Source organism: Mobula hypostoma, chromosome 3, assembly GCF_963921235.1.
Source record: "Mobula hypostoma chromosome 3, sMobHyp1.1, whole genome shotgun sequence".
Classification (NCBI taxonomy): domain Eukaryota; kingdom Metazoa; phylum Chordata; class Chondrichthyes; order Myliobatiformes; family Myliobatidae; genus Mobula; species Mobula hypostoma.
Genome location: NC_086099.1, coordinates 35,739,078 through 35,752,596, shown reverse-complemented (window position 1 = coordinate 35,752,596; position 13,519 = coordinate 35,739,078). Strand labels below are relative to the sequence as shown.

At 39.7% G+C, this 13,519-nt stretch overlaps 1 protein-coding gene across 5 annotated transcripts in view; it reads right to left on the bottom strand.

Moving 5' to 3' along the window:
- LOC134343935 (protein unc-13 homolog B-like) overlaps positions 1-13,519 on the bottom strand; it is a 519,229-nt gene that overhangs the window by 78,261 nt on the left and 427,449 nt on the right. The gene's annotated exons all lie outside the window — the stretch shown is intronic.

Here is a 13,519-nt window from a genome sequence, read left to right as displayed (position 1 = left end):
TTAGAACGGACTTGAGGAAAAACTTTTTCACCCAGAGAGTTGTGGATCTGTGGAATGCTCTGCCTCAGAAGGCTGTGGAGGCCAATTCTCCGGATGCTTTCAAGAAAGAGTTAGATAGAGCTCTTAATGATAGCGAAGTCAAGGGATATGGGGAGAAGGCAGGAATGGGGTACAGGTTGTGGATGATCAGCCATGATCACAGTGAATGGCGGTGCTGGCTCGAAGGGCCAAATAGCCTACTCCTGCACCTATTGTCTATTGATCAATGAAAGATCAACCAGAGTGCAGAAGACAACAAACTGTGCAAATGCAAATATAAATAAATAGTGATAGATAACGAGGACATGAGTTGAAGAGTCCCTGAAAGTGAGATCATTGGTTGTGGGAACATTACAATGATGTGGTAAGTGATGTTGAGTGTAGTTACCCCTTCTGTTGAAGGGCCCAAGGCCGGGGCCCTTGGGCTGGAGGCCCTGATGGGCCCTTGCCAACACCGTAAAATGCTGCTGTACCAAGCAAAAAAAAAGGCAAGAACAAGAGTAAAGGTCGTACTGGTCTAAATATCAAAGCTATGAACCAAGACATTAGTTTAGTACAATACGTAGGCTATATTTTTACAGGCGTTAAGAGGGAGGACAGAAAGTAATGCAGATTCTTAGTTTGAAGGACAACATCTAAAGCACTCAACAATTGACCTAGGCTTAGTTGGCTTAGTAAAGCTATGAGGGAGACGAAGTATGATGTACCCAATCTTAAATCTTTATTTAGCTATTGCTGCACATATCATAGGCCTTATTTCTCAAACAATGCCAAAGCATTTTTATCTCGGTATTTTTCTCAACTGTGTGTTCTGAGAAAGTAAAATGGAAATGAGAGACAAAAAGGCCAAGAGAGATGGCACTATGCAAACTAGGAAACTTGACAATACAACAATCTTTTTGAAAAATGAGATCTAGAACATACTAACCTATTGCTGTGCTATGTGGCTTGCAGAGTAAAGACCACTTATTACTTACTAGGTTTGTAAACAGTCAACTATTAGCCTATTGCCACAAAAACAGGAACAGCACTGACACACAAGCCTAGATATTTACAAAGTCAGAGGCTTGCTTTTTAAAATTAGAGCCTAGTTCTTCTGGATTTCTTCGTAGCAAAGTCCTTGATCAGATCACTAAAATCCAGTTTCCGAACAAGATCACTTTCAAGTGACATCAGAGTAAGATGATTCAGCCTGTCCTGTCCCATTGTGGATCTGAGCCTGTTCTTCACTAGCTTGAGCTTGGAGAAGGATCGCATTTGTGACAGGAAGAGTCAGGTAAAGCCTCAAAGCAATGCTTACGTTTGGGAAGATGACCTGCAAGATGACCTGTGTTTGAAGTGAAATTTGGGGAAAAATGTCTCTGCTGTTTGTATACTTGTTCTGAAGCTTTGATATCCACATTCTTATTCTGGCAGGACTTCAGCCCTTTCTTAGCCCAGCATGCTCGGACTGAATCATCTAACGTTTCCTTTCCCCAGCGAGCAGGATCAGAGCTGTAAGGATCCTCAGTAGCGGTAACATTAACATTAATGGAGGCCTGACTTGGTTGTTCAGAGGCCTCTGTGGTTGGGAATCCCAAAGTCACACTCTCTGCCTCTTCAACGTTAGCTGCTGACTGTGGCAAGGACGGTGGTCCTGTGCTAATGCTGGTGCTAGCGCTAGCTGTTGAACAAGTCTCCATCTGTCCACGGGTCTCACACTGTGACAAGAGCAATGGTACTGCTGCATCATCAAGAACAGGTTTAAAAAATTCTGTCAATTTCAATGTCTTTTTTAATGCTTCTTTCTCACGGTCCTCTTTTTCTTGTTTCTTTTTTCTTTTCTGTGCTTCACTCTCGTATCTTTTTTTGTCCGCCATGATGATAACTACCTATTTTGGGCCCTTCTGCAGCTCTGGCCCCTGGGCTGCAGCCCAGCCTAGCCCTGCCTAGCCCTGCCTAAAGTCCAGCCCTGGAAGGGCCTGATGGTTGTGGGGTAGTAACTGTTTTTAAACCTGGCGGTGCGAGTCCTGAGGCTCTCGTACTTTCGATCTGATGGTGGCAGCCAGGAGAGAGCATGACCTGGGCGGTGGAGTCCCTGATGATAGATGCTCAGTGATTGGTGGGGGGGGGGGGCGCTTTATGTGTGATGTACTGGGCCGAGTCCACTGCTTTTTGTAGGATTTTCTGCTCAATAGCATTGTTGGTTCCACACCAGGCTGGGAAGCACCAATATACTCTCCACTACATATCTATAGAAGCTTGTCAAAGTTTCAGATGTCATGCCGAATCTCCACAAACTCCTAAGGAAGTAGAGGCACTGCTGTGCATTCCTTGCAATTGCATTTACATGTTGGGCCCAGGACAAGTCCACTGAAATAGTAACACCCAGGAATTTAAAGCTACTAATCCTTTCCAACTCTGATCCTCCGATGAGGATTGACTCATGGACCTCTGGTTTCCTGTCCTGAAATCTATAATCAGTTCCTTGGTTTCCACATTCCACCGCATATCAGCACACTTTGAGCAATTCACTGTGGCGAATCAATGGACCAAATTCCCTGTTGCTTTCAATTATACACAGTGAAATACCAGCAATTACAGGGATAAATTATGCCAATTCCTCTGCTAAATCTGTGCTGGTATCACTGTTGGTCACTTGAAATCATGACCCTGTCTTTCACAGGACCTCTTTAAAACTCTGTACAATAATTGTAGAAGAATAATCTAAACTTTTTTTGTTGAAGACCCATAATTACTAATATATACCTGACTTAATGAAAGAAAATCTATAAGCAGAAATAGATTTAGATAACTGAATAGATGGCTTTGTTGCCAAGTTTGCAAATGATATGAAGATTGGTGGAAGGGCAGATAGTGTTCAGGAAGCAGGTAGTCTGCAAAATGACTTAGACAGATTAGGAGAATGGGTAAGAAAGTGGCAAATGAAATACAGTGTTGGAAAATGCTTGGTCATGCACTTGGCAATAGAAATAAATGTGCAGACTTTTTTCTGAATGGGGAGAAAATCCAAAAACCTGAGATACAAAGGGACTTGGGAGTCATTGTGCAGAACACCCTAAAGGTTAACTTGCAGGTAGAATTGGAGGTGATGAAGGCAATTGCAATGTTAGAATCCTTTCAAGAGAAGGGGTTTAGTATATTTTTTTTAAGGAATATATGGGTTGGCACAATATTGAGGGCTGAAGGGCCTGTACTGTGCTGTAGTATTCTAGTGTCTAGTGTCTAGGTTTAGAATATAAGAGCAGGGATGCAATGCTGAGGCTTTGAAAGGCACTGGTGAGGCCTCACTTTGAGTATTGTGAACAGTTTTGGGCTCCTCATCTAAGAAAAGATGGGCTGGCCTTGGAGAGGATCCAGAGGCGGTTCACTAGGATGATTCCAGGAATGAAAGGGTTATCATACAAAGAACATTTACTGGCTCTTGGTCTGTACTTACTGGAGTTTAGAACGATAAGGGGGATCTCATTGAAACCTTTCAAATGTTAAAAGGCTTAGGCAGAGTAGATGTGGAAAGGATGCTTCTCATGGTGGGAGAGTGTAGGACAAGAGGGCACAGTTTCAGGATAGAGGGGCACCCATTTAAAACAGAGATGTGGAGAAACTTCTTTAGCCAGGGGGTGGTGAATTTGTGGAATTTGTTACCATAGGCAGTTGTGGAGGCCAGGCCATTGGGTGTATTTAAGGCAGAAATTGATAGGTTCTTGATCGGACACGGCATCAAAAGGTTACAGGGAGAAGGCCGGGGAATGGGGTTGAGGAGGGGGAGAAAAGGATCAGCCATGATTGAATGGCAGAGCAGACTCGATGGGCCAGATGGTCTAATTTTGCTCCTATGTCTTATGGTCTTATAACAATTTATCTTGTTAAACTAATATTTTTAAAAATACTAATACGTGTAAATATATATATATATATTCTGATTTAAGTATATAGAAAAGAAAAAGTTCAAGTTACTTTATTAAGAAAGGAAGGGGCATTACAGAATCAGGCTAAAATAGCATTCATTAACAACACTGAGAGTACTGGATGAATGCACATAATTTGTTGAAATATTTACCAGTGCCAACAAGTAAGAGGTAGCACCAAGACTGAGACCATCTGTCACTGTCATATCCCGCTTCCCTCTGCTCAGCAAGTGCAATCTGCCCCAAGGCTTTGCTCTAGCTTGGAATTTACAACTCTGTAATTCAGCTGCATGATGTGTGTGTTTTTAAGAGCTTTGAAATTGATTTGTGGGTAAAGAATACATGAGTAATGTCATATTCAATGTCCAGTTGTTGGCTCTTCTCTCAACATGGATATGCATTAGAAAATAGGCTTTAAATGTAGGGAAATGAACTGCATCGGCAATATTTAAATGATTATTAATCTTTTGTTGGTTTGCGAGGCAGTGATTTACAGCTGAGCATCTTCATTCCATAGGAAAGAAAAATGCAGCACCAGCTATCGAGGTAAATGTGCATGAGTACTGAGCTCCAATTCCATATTATGAGCACCTATGTACTTACCACACTGTCTCCACAGGAGGAGAACACAAAAGACATTCGTGACTTTCCAGAAGAGCCTGACAGAGGGCAGAAGGGCCAATCTGAGAACTATGCACCTCCATTAAAAGTACAAGGGGCAATGCATAAGAAGCGACAGAGATTACCTTTCCTTAAAGGTGGTGGACGTTTGTTACTCCGATTTTCTAGGCCGGCCCCTGAGCATTCTGGACAGTGGTGGCTGATGCATGTCAGCTTGCATTTTCCCGTTTACTGCCATGAAAGCAGCGTCAGTAGTGACCTTTCTAGGATGGTACTTTCCAAAAGGTTCAGTGAATTAAAAATTGTAATTAGATGGCACTTTAGGTACCACATGAGCCTAGAGTTCTTCCTACATTGCAAAGCCATACGTTGCCCCAATATAGCTGCCGTATGATCTCAAAGAAAAGTGCTAGAAAATTGTTTCAAGAAGCTGATACCATACTTTCATTCTTGAGTCTCTGTAGCAGATAATTTTTGAAGCAACCTATGAGAGACAAGGGCCATATCTCTACCTTTGGCAAGTTACTCTAGTCTGAGTTCCTAGTTCTAGTGGAGAGAACAATCACAATCAGAGGCATATCGGCAATGAGGAATCTATTAAGATCATCAAGGTGAGGAAGACAAGCATGTGTGTGGTTCTGTAAGCATGAAACAGCATTTAGGAACAGTCAAACAACGTGCCATTATACAGTCTCTGACCACAGGTGACTCTAAAGAAGATAATATAGCACAGCTAATTTCAGTTACTTCTCAACTGACTAAACAGATCGCTGAGCTTCAAAGTCAACTTGCTGTTCTACAAGATTCAAAACAGCAGAAGGTAAAGGCAAGCTCTAAGACAGCAAGTGATAAGCCACTAAAAGGAAAGGCGGACACAAAAGATAAACAAGAGTCCACAACAACCATTAACAAACAGCCAAGTGTAAAACTGAAATCTTGGTACTGTTTTAAACATGACGAAGATGGGCACATAGCCAGCTTTTGCTCCTATGAATCCAATCCTGCATTAGTAGCAGAAAAGATAAAACAGCTTGAAAAGAGACTGAGTGAGTGGGAATCACGTCATGGTACTCCTAAGCCTTGTTCTAAACTAGAAGCAGTTTCTGTTGTGGGACAAACGGGAACTGATGTTGACAAGGTATGTGGCAAAAGCTTCAAGATCTTGCCCAGGGAGACAAAGTCCCAGAAAGAGCGGGAACACATCTTGAAGTTTACTGAAAGTCATCTGGTGAACTCAGGTGATATGGTTGAAGTTAGTGCTGATATTGTGCATGTAATATGTGAGAGTTGTCTTATCCAACAGACAGAACCTGCCACAGATGTCGCCATTATACTTATTAGATCCTTAACAATCCATTCGAGTGCTATAACTGACAATTATGCACAAGAATATCGGTGTGGGAGATTACCGGTTATTTCTCATCTTTCTGATACTGAGATTACCAACTCCCAGTTGGCAGATCCTCTTATTAGGGAAGTCATCAAGCAGATGGAAACTAGAGAAAACCATCTCCTTCAGTGAGAATTGCAATCCCCAGACTACCCTACCTTCTCAGAGAATGGGATCATCCAGAGCTAAAAGACGGAATTCTGTACAGGAAAAGATTAACCAGAAATAAAACAACATATCAGCTTGTTTTACCTGAGCAATTTCAATCTGAGGTACTTAAGAGTCTTCATGATAACTTTGGTCACATGGGTATCAATCGTACCCTGGATTTAGTCAGAAACCAATTCTATTGGCCCAAGATGGCTGCTGATGTAGAGCACAAGATTAAAACAAGCAGTTGAGGCATAAGAAGAAAGACCTTGCCTGAGAAAGCTACTCCATCAGTGACTACTCAACCCTTGCAGCTGGTCTGCATGGACTTTCTTAGAATCCAATCAAAGTAACACAAAAGATGCGTTAGTAATAACTGACATTTCATAAGATATGCTTTGGCTATTCCTACACCTAACCAAAATGCCAAGATGGTTTCAAAGTGCCTATAGGAGCATTTCATCTTGCATTATGGCTATCCTGAGAGCCTACACAGCGATAAGGGCCTGACTTTGAATCCCACTTGATTAAAGAATTGTGTGAGAGAGCTGGAACTCAAAAAGTCAGAAACACACCATATTATCCCAGAGGAAACCTTGTCGAGAGGTTTAACAGGACCCTCTTAAATATGTTTTTACCCTGGAGATGAAAGATAAAAGTCGCTGGTGAGAAGTTATGAAACCCCCAGCCCATGCTTATAATTGTACTAGGAACGAGATAAATGGCTTTAGACCATATGAATTGATGTTCAGACGACAACCCAGACTCCCAGTTGACTTAGCTTTCAGACTACCCTTGAAAGACAAACATGGTACATCACATTCTCAGTAGGTACAAAATTTGAAATCTCATCTTGAGGAAAGCTCCACAGGAGAACTCATAGAAAATGGCAGACCAAAGCAAGAACAGATATGGTAAACATGTGACAGCTTCAGAGTTGAAAGGAGGAGACCGAGTACTAGCAAGGAACAAATTTGTCAATAAATGGGAAGAAATAGTCTATGTAGTGGTGAGCCAAGCTGGTGATCTGCCCGTCTACAAGGTACGTCCTGACAACCAGTCTCAACCCATATGAACATTACATAGGGATATATTGCTCCCTTGTGGATTTCTTCCTTCTGAAGGCAATGAACACGTTTCTCCTGTCCCTGTTCACAAGTACACAACTCACAGGAGTACAGTACTAAGAACAGCTGGTCGAAGAGGAAGAAAATCCAATTGACTCTGTAGAGGACGAGGATGAGGTTTTTTACCTCAAACCAAGACTTGACATTGTCGATGATTCTTCAAAGAGTTGAGAGACTGGTGAACAGTTATACAGAAGAACTGTGGGCTCCAACCCAAGCCGAAACCAGACATTTACAACCACTCCGGTTGCAGAGCCAGTGCTGGAATCCCAAAGAAATGCAAATTATTTCCCTGATGTAGACTATTCCACTGTAGAAAATAACTTACTCGTCAGGCTTGAAGAAAACCCTGTGGAAGAAACAACAAATGAGGAAATGTATAATCAGTGTATCCCACCTAATGGCGGAAGTCTGGAAATTTCGTCAATCTCAAATGAGTCTGAGATTTGATAAGAAAAAGAGACACGTGATGAAGTGTTGACTAGAAAAGACACAACAAATGAAAATTCTCACAAAGAAGAGCCGGAACTCAGAAGGTCTTCTAGACACAGAGAAAAGCCTGGAACTCTTAACATATCCTGAGCTAGGAAATCCTTTAGTGACAATAGTTCAGTCTCTTTTCCGAGGTCTGAGTTCACTACTGCCGTCTCTTCCAGATTTCACATATGTTGAACTCCCCAAACCCACTACACTGCAACCTGTAGCCGTACACAAAGGGACTTGCATAAATTCAAGGGGGAAGGGGATAACCCAGGTTAACTAAATGCAGAGATGTAATATTAAAAAGCTGCACCTGTGGAGGGATGAAACTGAATATAAAAAAAAGAGAACTTCAAGAAAAGCTATCCGAGAACAAGGCATGGCTGATGCAGGCACGGACAAACGAGAGAAACACACCAAACTATTAGAAACTAAACACATAAACTGCTAAAGTGAGAAATACTCACTACTAATTTCATTAGTAGTGAGTATCTCTACCCTACTTACTAAAAAACCTCAGGGGGAAAGTCCTGGGAGAGAGACAATACCGATAAAAGATTTATTGAAGCTACAGCTATAACAAGCAGCAGCTATAATAAGACAATATCAGCAGAGACAAGTGTCCAAAATCTCTACTGTGTAACCGGGAATTAGTTCTTTTAAATCATACCACAAAGGATTTGGTCAGTATTTTTTTGTGTAAGTATTGTGAATCGACTTTATGTGGATGATCAACTATTTCATCCAACGAACCAAGAAACAAGATGGCGAGCCACCCAAGATCAAAGAACTAGTGCTTGAACGAAATGTGTAATGACGCAGAGGATTTAATACAGTTGGATGTTTAAGTTTATTTTCATTTGAAGTATCTGAATTTGATTTTCTGCAAGAATTGATTAAACAAGATATACTTTGTTTAAAAGTTGTGATGTTGGAGAATTGTCATGAAAGGAGTTTTAGCTGTACACACACACACACACACACACACACACACACACACACATATATATATATAATTTTTGAATTTGAATATGAATTTGTAGAGCTACTGAATGGAACTGAAACTGAAGTTAACCATAATAGTTGAGAATAGAAATTCAGTTAGTTTTCTAACTAACTAGGGATAAGTAAAAAGGCAAATGTTAGTCTGTAAACCTTTAAATAGGAAGTAACACTAGATCTAATTAGTTAGAGAAAATGGAGTAATAAAGGTTATTCTAATGAATCTTACAGATTCGGACTAAAAAGGAATTTGGTTTTTGTTTGATATCTGAGATTTGGAACCTAAACAGAATGTTGGAATTTTTAATTGTTCTTACTCATGTAAATATTTTGTATATATTGCTATTTTTATAAACAAAACTTACCTCAAGAAGTGTGTGTTTTTTATTCACTGACTCCTTCTGTTACCTAGAGCTTCTGATGGCCTACTAGCACCTAGTGTGATACTAAGTAATTTGATTTTCTCATAAAGAGTGCGTTGACCACTCAGATGAGATAAGACAAGTGCTACACAAGTGTTACAGACTGCTATCCAAACAGATCAATAGATGTCTGGATAATAAAACAATCAAGTAATGGAGATAGGACAGTTTTTGTGGTAGGTTTGCTATAACCCTGTAGAAAGTCAGAACAGGCTTGAGAAGCCGAATGGCCTGGCTCCTGTTTCTCTTTCATATTTTCCTGTTGCTTCAACATTCTTTGAAAAAGACCTCACACATCATCACCATCTGCTGCCTGATATATATTCTGGTCATCATGAGACTAAGTTTTGCATACAGCACCATAAGATGGAGAGCAGAATCAAAGCCAAATGCATGGAAGATCCATTCTATTGCAGGACAAGTCTGTGACTTGCCGGATAAATAAAAATCAGCAAGATTTACCATTATGAAGGCACTAATGCCTGACACTTTGAATTAAACAGTAATTTCAGCATTTCTCCTTGATACTCAAAGGAAAAACATACTCTGCTTGCCTCTTTTAATGCAGTCATAGCTATATTAAAAAGTATCTTGGTCAGCAAAAAGAAACTCACACACTTCACTTCATAATTACAGAAAAGCACACGCACTAAGGGTATGGAAATGACTAGCCGCAGTGATTTTAATTTAGAAATTACTCTTAATATCTGTGCCTCAGTTAAAAGTTGGTTAAAGTCACAAAACCATCAAGGAAATGGCAAAAAGAGAGCATGTGCTACTACTCTACTGTACTGCTCACCACAATTGAGTCTGAACTGATTTCATTATGATTTTCTCCTTTCTACAAACACAAATGCCCCCAATATCAAGATCGCTCTTTGGAGCAAGACAAGTTTTGTGAACTAAAGTAATCCTAGTTGACAATACAAGCCTTTCAAACCTGTATGCTCCGGTGCAATCGGAAAGGTATACAGTACACACATATACAAAATAGCAGTGTTAATATAAACTAACAACTCACTGGTAGGTGCTGGGGATGTAGGTTAGGGAAATGTGTGCACCTATAATATGCACCAGTCACATCAAATATATTTAATGTGTGCAAATATAGAGTCTGTTGAAGTGCATTATCTATAGTTGTAAACTACATGAAAATATTTATTTTGATCTCAAACTATTCTGCAATTTACCAGTATTATTTTACCATACTTATGTGATATTAAGTGCAACAATATTGTATTTAAGAATGTTCGTAATAATTCAGCAGATAAAATTTATTTTCTAAGTTTTGCACTACTGCAGGAAAATAGTGCCTTGGCCTGAAACGTCAATTGGTTTCTCCACAGTTGCTGCCTGACCTACAGAATTCTGCTCACATTTTCTCTATGTTACTCAAGATTTCCAACATCTGCAGAATTGCTTCTGTCTTTAAAGTTTACTATTTTGTGGCCCTTTAATCTTACCATCAATTTTAGTAACTCAATGAAGTACAACTTAAATTCAGAGGTAATAATGATTTCTTCCCAGCCAAACACCTCAAAGTTGAAACTTATTATCAAAGTCAACATACGTCAACATATACAACCCTGAGATTCATTTTCTTGTGGGCATACTCAATACATTCATAATAGAATAATAACCGCAATAGAATCAATGAAAGACTGCACCAACAGGGCATTTAACTAGTGTGCAAAAGCCTACAAACTGTGCAAATACAAAGAGAAAGGAATAATAATAATAATAATAAATAAATAAGCAATAAATATCAAGAAAATGAGATGAAGAACCCTTGAAAGTGAGTCCACAGGTTATGGGAACATTTCAGTGATGGGGCAAGTGAAGTTATCCCTTTTGGTTCAAGAGCCTAATGGCTGAGGGGTAATAACTGTTCCTGAACCTGGTAATGAGAGCCCTGAGGCTCCTGTACCTTCTTCCTGGTGGTAATAGTGAGAAGAGAACATGACCTGGACGGTGAAGGTCCTTGATGATGGATGCTGCTTTTGTGCAACAACACTTCTTGCAGATGTAATCAATGGTGAGGAGGGCTTTACCTGTAATGGACTGGTCCGTATCCACTATTTTTTGTAGGATTTTCCATTCAGGGGTAATTGTGTTCCCATATCAAACTGAGGTGCAGCCAGGCAATATACTCACAACTTGCACAAGGAAGTATTGAGACCAAGGTCTTAAAGCTTATTGATTAGCTTTGAGGGGATGATAGTGTTGAATGTTGAGCTGTGGTCAACAAAGAGCATCCTAATGTATGCATCTTTGCTATCTAGATGTTCCAAGGTTGAATTAAGAGCCAATGAGATGGCATCTACTGTTGACCTGTTGCACCAGCAGATCCAAGTCTCTTCTCAGGCAGGAGCTGATACGTTTCATCACCAACCTCTCAAAGTACTTCATCACGGTGGATGTAAGTGCTACAGGACGATAGTTATTAAGGCAGGTTACCATGTCACTCTCAGGCACTGATAGAACTGAAGACTGCTTGAAGCAGGTGGGTACCTCAGACTGTCAAAGTGGGAGGTTAAAGATCTCAGTCAACACTCCAGCCAGTTGATCAGCACAGGTCTTGGCCAGGTACCTCATCTGGGCTGGATGCTTTTTGTGGGTTCACCATCCTGAAGAATGCTCATATATCAGCCTCAGAGGCTAACTTCTGGCATAGTACTCAACTCAGGAAATTACTTGAAAGAATAGAACTCTGGTAATAACATCGGAACAAACAGTGATCAATCAGCATATAGCCAATCCCTGAAATATCAGTCATTGATTTTGGTATATGATTTAATGCACTTCTCTTACATATGTTTAACTGCTCACAGATACAATGTATAAAAATAGCAATATCCTGTAACTAGCATGATGTCCCCATCTCTATGGCACATTCTAGAATATCATTAATTTTCACATTGAATAAACATTTGCTGGAGAATTGCCATTGTAAAAATATAACACTAAATACAGATCAATTAATTGTAAGGACAAAACATCAGATAATTAATGGTCCAGAAGAGCACTTGCATATCCTGATATCAGTTTTGAATTTTGTTAAATCTAATTTGTCATTCATGCTCTGTGAATTTTAATTTCCTTTGTGATCAGGTCTATTGTAACTTTGATGTTGCTCAGCATTTTCACTGTAGTGATATAATAAACTGTTATCTTCAATAATTAACTTCCTATCACTATTTTACAGTATTTGAAATGGGAATTACAATTGCAGCAACAATATATTAATTAAAATATTAATCAATGGAAATTGATTGCTTTTGTTTCAAAGTGGTGCAATAGATTCTCAACAGGAAACTGAAGCTTATACCCCAAGTTTGTTCGAAAATCCTGAGACTGTTTCACTCTTATAATAGCATATCTGTAATAAATAAGAAAATGTCCAATGCCCCTTCTCATTTATGCTTATTTCCTTACAGACACAGACATACCAATAACTACATTTCAAAAACAAGAACAATACGTGTTGACAGAACGGGTCCCCTGCAAGTTGCAACACTGGAGCTGAGAATTATGACTTTCAGCTTAATCTCAGAATCTTACATTGGACAAACACAATGACTGGGATATTAACAGAGGATCGCTCCCCAAACTGTGCAAATTCAGTTCTCTGTAGAATGCATCCTTTGATATTACCATCCAGTCAGGTAAACAACAAAGCAAGCTTTCAAGTGTTTACATCTAACATTTGCTATTATTTCAAATATCCGGTACTTTTCTACATTGTTCCAACATATTAAACAATCCAAGCCATAAGACCATAAGATACAGGAGCAGAATTAGGCCATTTGGCCCATTGAGTCTGCTCCATCATTTCATCATGGTTGATCCAATTTTCCTCTCAGCCCCAATCTCCTGCCTTCTCCCCATATCCTTTCATGCCCTAAAGGGCCTGCTAACATAGCATTTGCCTACCTCACCACAGACTCAATCTGCAAATTAGCCTTTAGGGAATCCTACACAAGGACTCCCAAGTCCCTTTGTGTCTCAGTTTTTTCTATTTTCTCTCCATTTAGAAAATAGTCAAATCCTCTCATTTCTTCTAACAATGGTCAATGGCTTTCTGGTGAGTGTTGCAGCTGGAAATTTCCTATGGAAATTGGATAGTCAGGGTATAAGTAGGTAAAGTCAAGGTAAATAAAAAAAAGATTTAAAATTACAAAGAAAATTATAAGAGAAATTAATCCTTTTATTTTGTTACTGCACCATACAATGGAACCACCATACCACTGCAAAACTACCTCAATCCAACCATTCAATCTAAACTGCATGTTTTACAAATGTAGAATGGAATTTTGTTTCCCCAAAACTTCTGAATACAGCAATAATGCAAAGCCATTTTGAATGGGAAATACCAACCAT